Here is a 12780-nt window from a genome sequence, read left to right as displayed (position 1 = left end):
CTTTTTTACGTTTGTCGAAGTGCAGCTTCCCACCTCCTCTGAGGAGTTGGCACATAATGCCATCCAGATCCTCAAGAAAGAAAGCTTCTTCCCAAGCTCTTTTAAACAAACTTCTCCAGGCAAAGCTATTTTCTCCCTAATTGGCACAAACTATTAAGAAAATTAATTTTTTTCAGTCCCGTTACAATAAGAAGGACACCGGCCATATTCATCTTCTGTGGCTGCATAGCACATCGCCCCAAACTTAGCAGCTTAAAACAGCACTGCCGTGTGTTTCAGCCGGGTCCTCTGCAGAGGGCCTCACAAGGCTGCAGTTGAGGTGTCAGCGGGGCTGCAGTCTCATCTGCTGGCTTGCTGGGGAAGAACCTGCCTCCAAACTTGGGTTGTTGGCAGAATCATTTCTTTGTGATTGGAAAACTGGGGGCCTCGCTTCTTGCTGGCAGTTAGAGGCTGTCTGCAGTTCCCAGACACAGAGGTTTTCCAATATGGCTGCCAGCAAGGAACGCCTCATTCTAGAATGAGTCTGCTAACAAGATGGAATCTTACATAGTCCGATACAATCACAGGAGTGATGTCTCATCACCTTCGTCATATTCTACTGATTGAAGCTAACTCACAGGTCCTGTCCACACTCAAGGAGAGACGCTTACACAATGGTGTAAGGGAGGAAGGGAGCATGGGGAGCCACTTTAAGGTCTGTCTGCACACGATAATGTTTGAGACACCATTGGTTGTTTCCCAGCATCCGACCCAGCTCCCACCTCCAGGGGTGAGCCTGATGGGTCCAAAGATAATCTTTTGCCATGATTTGTTTGGAAGAGAGCATGTAACCCAACTCTGGCTACTATGATGTACAAAGTCTACTGAGCAACTTCTGTGGAGAATTTCCTTCCTCCTAAAATGGAACTAGGGAAAGCGATGGTCTCTTCTTCCTCAGGCTGTTGCAGTGTTTAGATAGAACCTCGGATCCGCAGCAACCATCTTGCTACCAGTCCGAGGCTGAAGCTAGCTCTACAGATGGCAGACTGGAAAGATAAAAAGAACCTGAGTCTCTGATGTCATCATTTGGCTGCTGAATCAACCATCTCTAGAGCCCACTCTAGATACCAGTTAGACCTCAAGTAGGTTTGCTGTTAATTGCAGCCAAACACATCTTGATACAATATGACTCTCCCAGGACAAAACAACATGGGCCCATGGTGCCATTTGCACAGAAAATCCTCAGGTCCATCAGTGAGTTATAGGTTAACCTGACTGAGTTTTTACTGAATGTTTTATGGGCAGAACCTGGAAAATAATGTCAGTTCTCTACAGTGTGTAATTCATAGCTGCTGCATGTAATCAGGCTTGGCCCCTGCTTCCAGGGAAAGTGCACTTTCGTGTCTGAATTGAGCTGGATATTCTCCATTAATCCAAGGGCAGGATAGTCATTGCAACTACACTGGGAAATTTACTATATTGAGGGAGACAGGAAGGTAAAAAGTCATTAGCCCAGAATAATTCTTTCTTCTCAATTCTAAAAAAAAAAAAAAAAAAAAAAAAAAAAAATTTTTAAAAGGTGGGGGGATGAGGTAACTGGGTGATGGTCATTAAGGAGGGCACTTGATGTAGTGAGCACTGGGTGTTCTATGCGACTGATGACTCACTAAATTCTACCCCTGAAACTAATAATACTGCATATGTTAACTAAATTGAATTTAAATTAAAATTTTTTTAAGCTGGGGGAGAGAAACTAATGCTTCTTGAATGCCTACAAGGTACCCGCTATGTTCTGGGACCATAGACTTCCAGTTAATCCTGACAACACTAGACAAAGTTTATTTTGCTGATAAGGAATTGGAGGCTCAGAGATGACACCACACACATCAGCGAGGGCTTTCATTCAGCAAACATTCTTTGTTCCTTTCTGAATTCGCTGCTCTTTTAGACATGGTTAGCCCAGAATAGTTTATTCTGGTTTGCACTACCAAGACTCGAGGTGGAGTGAGAGTGTTCCACTCCACTGATGGCAAAGAGATCTTGAGTCTCCCTACTGAGAATTTAAAATACAGCTCAGAGATCACGTCCAGGTGCTGTATCCCATTTGTAGTCATTAGCTCCATTTCACAGACAGGTTGATGGAGGGTCAGCAATGTTATGCCACCTTGTTCAAAGCCACTTAGCTCCCAGAGTCAGGTTGATCCAGGATGAATTCAAACTCTGTTCTCTTATTCCAGCTTGGAAACCTATATGCATGTATAGGTTTCCTCTACCAGAGTCCCTTTCTCTCTTCTGAAAGGTGGAAACAGAGCCCCTTTGGCAAATTCACCCCCAAGTGGCAGGAGGGCCACGTGCACGCCAGGATGGTGCTTCTACCCGGAGTGGAGTAAACGCAGTGTGCTACATCGTGGCATTTCAGATTCTCAGGGAGGGTCCCAGAGAGCAAGGGGGAAACTGCTAATTGCTTGTTGGTTTAGGAGAAATGTTATCTCTGTAGGGTAATGTAAGGCCCTTGTGATGTCAGAAAATGCAAACTATGCAGTGCGGCCTGTTTACCATTTTGTCTTTGCATCAGTAAGCTGACAGCAAAATAGATTGCACAAGTGTTATAAAACTATTTGGCTCGAGTACCAGAAAGCATTTACTCTGCTTGCTTCCTGTGGTAATTCCAATTTATTTATTTAAATGTTTATTGAGGGTCTGGCTAAGCAAATTGTTGTGCGTGTTCCATGGTGAATTTCAGATGGATTCTCTGTGGGGACTTTTTTGTGGTTCTTGATATATCCTTGCTTTTTGCTGGGGGTGGGGGGGTGTCTTTCGATCTTTACTTGGTTTAATAATTCATACACGCATATAGTAAAAAATTCACAGTTTTAAAATATCATGATGGGTAAATCTTCCTCTCTCCTCTGAGCCTCAGGCATCCAGTTTCCCTCCCCAGGGGCAACATCTGTGATCGGTTCCAAGCTGGTTTGTGCATATACAAATCTGTATTATCCTTTACACACACGCCTTGAGGAGCATACTATACATACTGTTCTGCCCTAGATTGTGTTATTTGTCTTTGAATAGCTACAATATAATTTGTTTAACCTGTTCCCAATTAATGGACATTTAGATCGTTTCCATATTTTTCTCAACATATGATCCTGCAACCAATAGTCTGGTCTTAGTGCCTTTGCTCATGTTTGTAAGTATATGTGCGGGAGGAATTTCTAGAATCACCGGGTCAAAGGACAGCACATTTTAATTTTAACAACTAGAACCCAGTGGACTTGCTAAGTGGTGATACACATGTTTTCCTTGCTCACCCAGCAGCAAGCATGCCTGTTTCCCTATAAACTTACCTGCACAGAGTCTTATCAGCCCTCAAATCTGCCAATCTGATCGGTGCAAAGGGCATCTCTTGTAGTTTCAATTGTGTTTTTCTCATTATGAGATTGAGCACCAGACTATCTCTTTAAAAGTCTTCTTTTGCTCTGGGTTTTAATCTTAAAATACCCTAAATCCTCTTAGAAGTAGGTAGGGTCAGATCTTAAATCTAGATGGATTTACATAATGGGTCTCAGAAAGGGATAGGAAAATAAGTCAGAGTGAGGGATCAAGCTTAATCAGGACTCCCCCTCGGGGGCCTAGCCCGGCCCTTCTCCCTGCCCCTTTGTAGGGTGTTTCTGAGCCGCTGCTGCCCGGCGTCCTCCCCATGCCCCTCAGCTGCACCCGGTCTGGGCAGTCAGGCCTCGGGACCTCATCAGGCCCTGAAGCTCAGAGACCAGATCGCAGAAAGGGTGGTGGGCGCAGCCCAGAGTACCACGTCTTGAGCAAATGGGTCAGAGGGTCCCGCATCACAAAGCAATCGGTCCCTCCTGAATGCGGCACTAGGGTAGGCCTTCCCAGCGTGCCCTGGCCCGGTCTAACCATGTGGCCTCTCCACTTTGGGGGAGCATGGGCCCAATTTGGCAAGAAGACAAGTGACTGCTCCCTTTTGCATATTTTTCTAATCACGGCACCCTGTCTGGTATGCTCTTTCATTTGACCCTTTGCAACCAGCCAGTGATGTGGAGATTATTAGCTTGCCCTTTACAGATGAGGAAACAGAAACCCAGAGAGGTTCGGCAACCTGTGGAAGGCCACACAGCCAGTGAATGAGAGAGTTAAATTCAAACCCAGGCCTGTTTGACACCCGGGGGGGGGGGGGGGGGGGGGGCTCCGTGGCTACTTCCTGAAGGCTGGTCTTTACCCTAAGGCTCAGATGCTGGGGGAGGCTTCCTGGGCCACATGGGGGAGTCTGAACGACCAGCCTGGCCCTCAGAGAAACAAGAGTCAGTCCCCAGCCTGAACCTTCCCCCAGCCCAGGGTTTTCCACATGAAGTGCATCCCTGAGCCATAACAGTCCCCTGGAAAATGGGGATTCATGCTGACATTTTAATTAGTGTAGAGCTAAAATTGGAATTCAGGCTGAGCTGACTCCAAATCTGGTGCTCCTTCTTCACCTCCCCCATTCCCCCAGGAAAGGAAGGAGCTCCCCTAGTAAATGAGAGTCGCTTCCCAAATGCGTGAACTATGCAACACCAGCCACTCTGCCTCTCTCCCCAAGAGAAAGGGGTCTCCTGCGAGGCCCCAGCCTTATCTGGGTAGAGAAAGTGAGTTTGAAGACCTCACACTCCATCTGGACTTTATCAGCTTCTTTCCTGGGTAGGATTACAGTAAACGATTATCTGCAGATCTGGAGCCAGCAGGAACTTTGAAGGCCTCAATTGCCAAGGGGGTGGTGAGCCGGGGGAGGGCCTGGAGACACAGAAGATGAAAAAGCAGCCCAGGCATCTTATCTTCCTCCTGAAATCAAACAGGCTGAGCCTGCGCAGGGAGAGAGAGTTACCCTGTCTGCGAGGCAGACAGTCCCCAGCCCTGGCCGGCCACCAAAGGATGAAGAGGGGGCCCCAGGAAGACCTTCCACTGTCCTCTCATCCTCTCTTCTGCCTTCTCTTAATTTTCTTTATTCATTTATTCCCTCGGACTCCAGCCCATGAGTTAGCATAGCTAACTGAGCAAAATGCTTTGCATTCATCTTCCCGTTTAATCCTCGCAGAGACCCTGTGGGAGAGGCGCCAGAATTAGCCCCATTTTAGAGATGAGGACACTGAGACGCCCCCCCAAGAGGTTACGTAATTGGCCTAGGACCCCAAGGCTAGTAAATGGCAGAGCGTAGATTTTCTTACAGCTTTGTGCATCCATTCCTCCATGTTTCCCTTATCCCTGTAGAATTTATCTACTCATTCGGTTTTCCATTTTCCCGTTAGTTGTTCATTTAAAAATTCCCTCTCCTCTTTGTTATGCATTTTGTCTACCCCTTCCTTCCATCCTTCTGTCTCTTTTCCCTTCTATGACCATTTACTAAACACCTACTACGTGCCTGGCCACCGTGACATCAGGCCATGGCATTCCAGACGGATGGCTTCTGGGGAAGGAGATAGAGAGAGCACCTCATCCATGATAACCCCCTTCAGATAGGGCTGTTGGGTTGTACCTCCTGTGCCTGATTCATCCCACTGTTGACTTGATTCTACGCTTGGATAATCTGGGTCTGGAGACTTCTTGACCAAGCAAGTCTTGAGATTGACTTGCGTGAGGGAATCAAAATGGCCTAGGCATAAGGAGGCAACTTCTTGGGGTTTTAGGTACTGCATGAGGCTCTCCTTGTTCTTGCAGTTCTGACCTCCATTCCTTCAAGGAACATCCATGAGGATCGACCCCATCTACCCACCACCCAAGGTACCCACTTCCTTTCCTTTCCTCCAGTTATCTCTGCTGGCATGCCCCCCCACCTCTAGACCATTCACTCCTAGAGGCAGGGACTTGGCATCAAAGCACCTGTGTTCAAAGCCTGGGTTCGATTACTTCCAAACCAGTCTTACTCACCAGTCCTCCAGCACCTGATACAGGGCTTGGCTGACTAAAATTCTCATACAGACAGACCTGAATGGAACGGGAGCATCATTGTCATAACTTTGTTCACTTACTCATTGTAAGTGAACAATGAGTGTCGTGTCAGTGTCGTGAGCACCACAGTACTTCATCCTCAGGTCACCTTCATTTCTACTTGGGGAATCACCATTCCCCCTCTAGGTACGGTCGAGATGTTGTTGTCAAAGGGCTCACCTCTTGCCTCACGGTCTCAGGTACACAAGTGACCTTGGCTATGACGATCAAGTTCCCTCTCTCTGAACTTGGAATCTTAAGCCAAGTGACATTGAGAAAGGAAAACCAAAGAGACACTGGAAGCATATTCCTTCCCATCACTGATGAGGTTGTCCACCAACTCTGGCTTTCAGGACCCCCAAAGCACCCACACTTTCTGTCCTTTTCCAAGTCTACCTTCCCAACCATTTTATGAACTATTCAGCATCCTTGCAACACATGCCTTCTCTGCCTCAGTCAGTGAATGTCTGTTTCTGAGCTTGCAAAGAGCAAACCCGAAACGATGCCCCAGGGCACAGTTTCCAGTGTCAGCATTGGGGATGGGGCCAGAAATGCCCACTTCACCTCCTCAACCTCCTTATTTTCTGGAATTCCTCTGACCTGTCCCCTTTCTGCCCCTGCAGCAATGTCTCCCACCTCTGTCTCACCACTAAGCTGCCTCAGGGTCTTTCATTCTCCTGCCTGTCTTCATGTGAAGACTGGGAACACTGGGATGACCAGCTGGCCCTCAGTGGGTGCTGCTCAATAGGTGCACGATGACTTGAATTGAACCTCACTGTAATCTGGGTTTTCCCCGGATTAGGAATATTTATTTACCTTGATACCATTTAGAGAAAGTTTTTAAAAAAAAAAAAAAGGACTTTGAAGAGATCTTCATATGGACTCTAAATTTCACTCATATTTTCCATGCCTGGGCCCCAAGTTTGATATTTCAGGCCTCATTACTGTCAGGAGTACTCAGCTTTGTACATCTATTTTCTTTTCTATCTCTGCATCTTCCTACCTGGTACTTACTGTGGAATTTGAAATGTTTCTGTGGTTGCAAACAAGAAGGGAAAAAAAGCAATGCAATAAGAGAGGTTGGGTTGATTCAGATCTGATTGAGGAATGAGGCCATACAGAGGCACCTCTCACAAATCCTCATTTTCTACATGCCACGTGCTGTTTCTATGAGTACCACATTATCTCATGAACCCTCGAAACAAGCCGGTAGTAAATCAGTTATCATCCCCATTTCACAGATTAGAAAACTGAGGTTTCAAGAGTCAATTGCCCAAGGATATCCTGCCAGTGGGAAAGTTTTAAACCCAAATGGTCCTTGCACACAGGCATGTCTAACGCAAGCAGAAGGCAGGGGAGATGAGAAGAGGTAGGCAGACAGCCAATGAGATGTAAGAGGACCTCCAGTGTGCCAGGCCCAGCGTTAAATATTCTATTGACTTGACTTCACTTATGCCTCCCGGCAGCCCTATTTTACAGGTAAGGAAACTGGGCTTGAGGAGATGCAGAGGTTTGCCCAGGATCATACAGTGAGAAAATGAGTGGACTCAAACCCACGCTCTGTCCTTTCCACGACTCTAGGACACTGCTCCCAATGGGACCCTCATTTTTAGAAGGATTTGAAAGATAGAGCCTTCTCCCCTGAAGTGTACCCTCCTCCTTCCTCATGCCTCTCTGTCCAGACTCCCAGTGAAGATTCACAGTCCTGCCCAGCCTGAAACCCATCAGGAGAATGTCAACTTAATCTGGCTCAAGGTTCACACAAGGTTTACAGAATCCTCAACAGGGACCAAACCCTCCAAAATTGAAGAGTGACTCATGAACATGCCCTCGAGGAGCTCACAAGTTCTGGGGGCAGAAGAAGAAACCCAGGTAAGTCTATGACTATGTAGAAAGTGCCGAGGGGCGCCTGGGTGGCTCAGTCGTTAAGCGTCTGCCTTCGGCTCAGGTCATGATCCCAGGGCCCTGGGATTGAGCCCCGCATCAGGCTCCCTGCTCTGTGGGGAGCCTGCTTCTCCCTCTCCCACTCCCCCTGCTTGGGTTCCCTCTCTCTCTGTCTCTCTCTGTGTATCAAATAAATAAATAAAATCTTTAAAAAGAAAGAAAGAAAGAAAGTGCCGAGAGTGTCGAAGAGTGGGGGTGGGGGGCGTGTTAAACGCCTGGGTTCTGGGGTCAGGACCAGGGGTGAGAATCTGTCCTGGCCCCATCCAGTGGGGGAATCTTGGTCAGAGCATTTCACCCCTCGGTGAAATGGAAATAATGAGGACAAATTTCCCAGAATTGCTGGAGCCTTGAGTACAGACGTACCTGTAGCACCTGGCCCACAGGAAGTGCTGTCCGTGTTACAGAAGTACCATGACTGAGAGGAGGCTGGTGGCAGAAGCGGCTGCATCTTAGAGGACGTGGGTGTGAGCCGCAGCCAGAGGTGGGCGCCCGGGTAAGGCAGGGAGTAGTGACGTCTGGGGCAACGTTTCCAAATGAAGTACAGGAAAAGGAAACAATTGGCAAGTCGGGCTGGGACCATATTTTTGTGATCTCTGAGGACGGTTCCCAGGGGGCTGCATCTACCTGCCCAGAACCTGCTGGACTTCGGTCATGCGGGCTCCAGCGCCAACGTCCGATTGTCACATCCACACAGTACCTGCGAAATTATTTACTTACTATTTTTCTTTAAGATAAAGCCGTCCTTTTTCAAAAACATTAAATGACATCTATTCTAAAAGGAAATTTTTTATTTTATTTACTTATTTTAAAGAGAGAGAGAGCACATGCACGAGAGCAGGGGGAGGGGCAGAAGGAGAGGGAGAGACAGAGAATCCCAAGCAGACTCCCCGCTGAGCGTGGAGCCCGACGCAGGGCTCGATCCCATGACCCATGAGATCATGACCCAAGCAGAAATCACAAGTTGGACGCTCAACTGACTGAGCCACCCAGGCGTCCTGGAAATTTTTTTTTAATCACTGATGGAGATGGAAATCTACGTGCCATAGGGAGAGACTAATTGTCAAAATAAACAGTGTTCAAGTCTCACCAAACACTCTTGGCAACAGACCCTGAGCCGCTGTGCATTGGGTAAAAAGCTTGATTAGCCTCCTCACCTTTCTCAGACTGGCCTGCCCGATTCTGTGAGCTGTTTCTATCTGTGCTCCAGGAGGCAGTATGTCTATCTCCCTAATAGCTTCTCAAGCAATCACGTTTTACTGGGTAAAAGAGCAAAGAATGGGCAGGACCTGGTGCTGATTCATAGCAAGATTCTAAACAACCCCAGGTTCTCGGAAATCAACCTCCCTCCATTCTGCTCTCTGAAAGCCAGTTTCTAAGAACCACTCTATCCTCTTGTATTTCATTGTCTCCCACAGCACCGTTCATTCATTCATTCACTCATTCATTCAACGGATATCCTTTGAGTGCCTACTATGTGCCAAGCCTTGTTCTAGGTAGTGACAGTACAACAGCGAACAAAGACCAGTGCGGTCTTTGTTCTACTTGGGAAGACAGGCAATAAACTCGGAATCAGGTAAACACATGAGATCATGATGAAGTTAATGAGAAAGCAACATGGCGGCAGGGTCATGGTGACTTGACATGGAGGCAGGTGTCAACACTAGATAGGGTGGACAGCGATGGTGTCTCTGAGGAGATGACACGTCGTGAGCTGAGACCTGAATGATAAGAGGGAACGAGCCAATGGAAAGTTCTGGAAGCAGAGCCTTTTTTGGTCCAATAGGGCTAGAAGATTTCGGTCAGAGGGAGCAGCAGGAAGGTGATGGTGCCCTGAGAGAAGAAACAGTGAGAACAACAAAAGTGACAGAGGCTGGGAAACAGGAGGTCAGTGTTGGCTATATTCGATTTGTAATGTCAGTTAGACACTCAAACATATTCATGCTCTTCTCAACAAACCCATAAGGTAAGTATTATTAGGCTGCCCCAGCTTACAGACAGGAAAGGCTGAACCTCAGGATGGTTCCCAAAGAATAAGGGACAGAGCTGGGTGTGAATCTGTGATTTAGGATACACTCTCCCAGCTTCCCCAGGCTGCAGTGGCGGTCACAGACAGAGGCTGAGACTCTCACACCCAGATATAGCTTATTTACTCTACATAGATTTTGCAAAATTAATTTGAGCTGGTGATCAGTTCTTAAAGATAAGACTTCACCCCAAAATCTGGCTCTCTGGCTTCTGAAAATATTTGAAGAGCTGGTGATAGCAGGGCCATGTTTTTAATGGCAACAATGAGCTGGAGCAGTAGTTCTATCCCCTTTAGATCAGCATGGGCTCTCTGTTTTTCCACAGCCCCCACCTCTCCCTATTGCTTACTCCAGGACCCTTCATTCCTCTGCATTATAATCTTGGATTCTCTATGCTTTTGGCTTTGAGAACTCATCTCTCCATTAAGCAAGCAGGCGGACTCACGGAGCCCCGCAAGCAAGGGGTGACCAGCAGAATTAAGTTACAACTCCTTGCTAGAACACTCTCCTGCCATTCTGATACGATCGTTTTGTGCAAACAGTAGGAAATGTTTATAAGAGCCGGGACAAGGCCGTGGTGAAGAGGTCAGGCCTGGAGTTCAACCCCAGCTGTAAGCCCTCATCGTGGGACTTCGGGCAAGTTCTCAAACCTCTGTCTCCTCATCTTCGAAGTGAATAAAAAGACAATACCTACTTTATAAGTCTGAGGAGAGGGGAAACATAGTAATCTAGGCAATGTGCTTGGCACACCGCTCCTTCCATGGTGAGTATCCCACGGCGGATGGCAGGAGTGATGATCCTTTTCACGTTACAAAGTAACAGAATGGCCTGTTTCGTGACTGTTCTTCCGAATGAAAAATGCTCCTTTAAGAAAGCTCGCTTTTCTCCACGTCCAGGTCACATGAAGCAACTTGGCCCTGATGCTCACCGTGCTCTTCCACAAGGGTCTGAGCCCCAGAGGCCCATTTTGCGTCATCCCACCCAGCGTTCCAGATCTTTCTCTTCACCTCAGTCTCACCGCCCTGAAATCCAGCACTTTCTGGTTCCACGTCTGAGGCCAGGCGGCACTGGGAACAAGAGTCTGCATCCCATTTGCATGACATGAGCGCAGTCGGGATTTTTATTCTTTCTCTGGGTGTGTGTAAGTTCGTGCTCTGCACAAAAGAACCACTCAGCATTGCTTTTTCAAGCCGAGCTTTAAAAGGCTTATTTGCCATGACATCCAGCACTTGTAATTTGAGGTCATACCCCGAGGAAGAATTGCTAAATCTGTGTAAAATGTCTCTGACTCCTTTTCTTACAGATTCTGTCAGATTATCTCTTTAAGAATTCTAAACCTATTTTGTTTGAGGTGGTTTTAGGCTAATGTACATTCCCCAACCATTTCTTTGTCGTTGAAAATAAAGCAATTGAGAGAGTTCCCCATCGAATGAGACACTTTGTAAGAGCGCTATATGAAAGACAACTCCCTCTCTTCTAAGGAGTAGCTTGGAGAGAGAGAGGAAAAAACGTTTATCGTGTTTAAGTTATTCGGACAAGAATGAGAAGCATCGCCTGAGGTTCTGTGTGAGCCACAGGTTGCTCCCATGTTCTCCCACTTCCCCATCCTGGGGATGACATGAGGGAGATGATATTTGTCAAGAAGCAGAAAAGATGGGTCACGTCATTTTGCGACAGCTCAGGGCTGGCTCCCGGGTCTGCTGGGCTCAACCCCACTCTGTGGCACTTACCCATTCTGCACAGGTGAGGCCTCGTGCTGGGTACTGGGCGTACAGAATCGGATAAGCCAGGTCCCTGTGCTCAGAGCGCTCCTAGGCCTGTTGGAGGTGAAACGTACAACTGAAGGACGGGAGTGGCCAAATGGAGGTGTGTGGGGGCCCTATGGGGACCGAGGCGGGGAGGCTAGCTAGCTCTTCCATGATGGTCAAGGGAGGCTTCCTGGAGGAGGTGTCCCAGCAAAGTCCTGAAGGAAGAAAGAATGGCCAGAGCAAAGGTCTGAGGCAGGAAGAGCAGGGGGCATTTGGGAACTGTGGAAAGCACAAGGAGGGCAGTGAGAGATCACCAGGGGCCAACTGAGAGGCCCTGTGGGCTGCACTCAGAAGCCTAGATTGCTACATGCAGGGCTCTGGGTGGACCTGGCCCAGGGTTAGCTATTTCATTGCATCCAGTTCTGATGCCTTTGATTCAGGCCCCTCCTCTCTTCCTCAAGGCTGATATCGTGGGCCGTCTTGTCCTTCTTCCCAGCTTCTTCCAAACCAGCACAAGCTCCCTGAAGGGTACCGGCTCACAGAGGAGAAGGCAGCGCTCACACCATGTGTCTGCCGCGATGACCCCTGCACCCCCCATACTGGTAGAAGATCACACACAGTCCACATAATGACAGAGGCAGAGCTCCGCAAAGGGACGCACAGGCAAGCAGACAGACACAAACTCTTAGACACAGCCACACACAGAGGTACTTAGATAATAAACAGACAACCATTCGATGCACAGAGCCAGACACAGAAACACACGTGACTCTTATGCATAAACACACTGGCGATCCCCCTCTCTCTCAATTTCTCTCTGTCTATCTCTATGTCTCTCTTTTTCACACACACACACACACACACACACACACACACACACACATCCAAAATACACAGTGGAAACTGGATCAGAAGACCCTCCCTCACTCTCTCCTTTCTTCTTCCAACAGAATATTATCCCTGTTATTCTGAATGTGTGAATGAAAGCACGTGGTCCCAGACGGGTAGCTACAGGGGCCTTATGTGCTTCCGGGAGGGGAGAGGCCCTTCTGGACTGGGACACCCCAGGGGGGGCGAGGTGGGGAGGAAAAGGTGGTTTTCCTATAGAA

At 47.8% G+C, this 12780-nt stretch overlaps 1 long non-coding RNA gene across 2 annotated transcripts; it reads left to right on the top strand.

Annotated features, from left to right (window-relative positions):
• The first annotated feature begins 606 nt into the window (after positions 1 to 606).
• LOC141371398 (uncharacterized) lies at positions 607 to 11318 on the top strand. Of its 2 annotated transcripts, XR_012376340.1 has the most exons (5): positions 607 to 694; positions 5686 to 5748; positions 7638 to 7827; positions 9683 to 9783; positions 10820 to 11318. It is a non-coding gene; the product is annotated as an uncharacterized lncRNA (long non-coding RNA). The 2 variants fall into 2 exon arrangements; XR_012376341.1 differs by lacking the exon at positions 5686 to 5748.
• Positions 11319 to 12780: the final 1462 nt, after the last annotated feature.

This window comes from Callorhinus ursinus, unplaced genomic scaffold, assembly GCF_003265705.2.
Source record: "Callorhinus ursinus isolate GAN/ISIS: 27379988/994484 unplaced genomic scaffold, GSC_fseal_2.0 scaffold3, whole genome shotgun sequence".
NCBI classification, from domain to species: Eukaryota; Metazoa; Chordata; class Mammalia; order Carnivora; family Otariidae; genus Callorhinus; species Callorhinus ursinus.
Note: the sequence above shows the minus strand (reverse complement) of the source record. Positions and strands in the feature narration are given on the sequence as shown.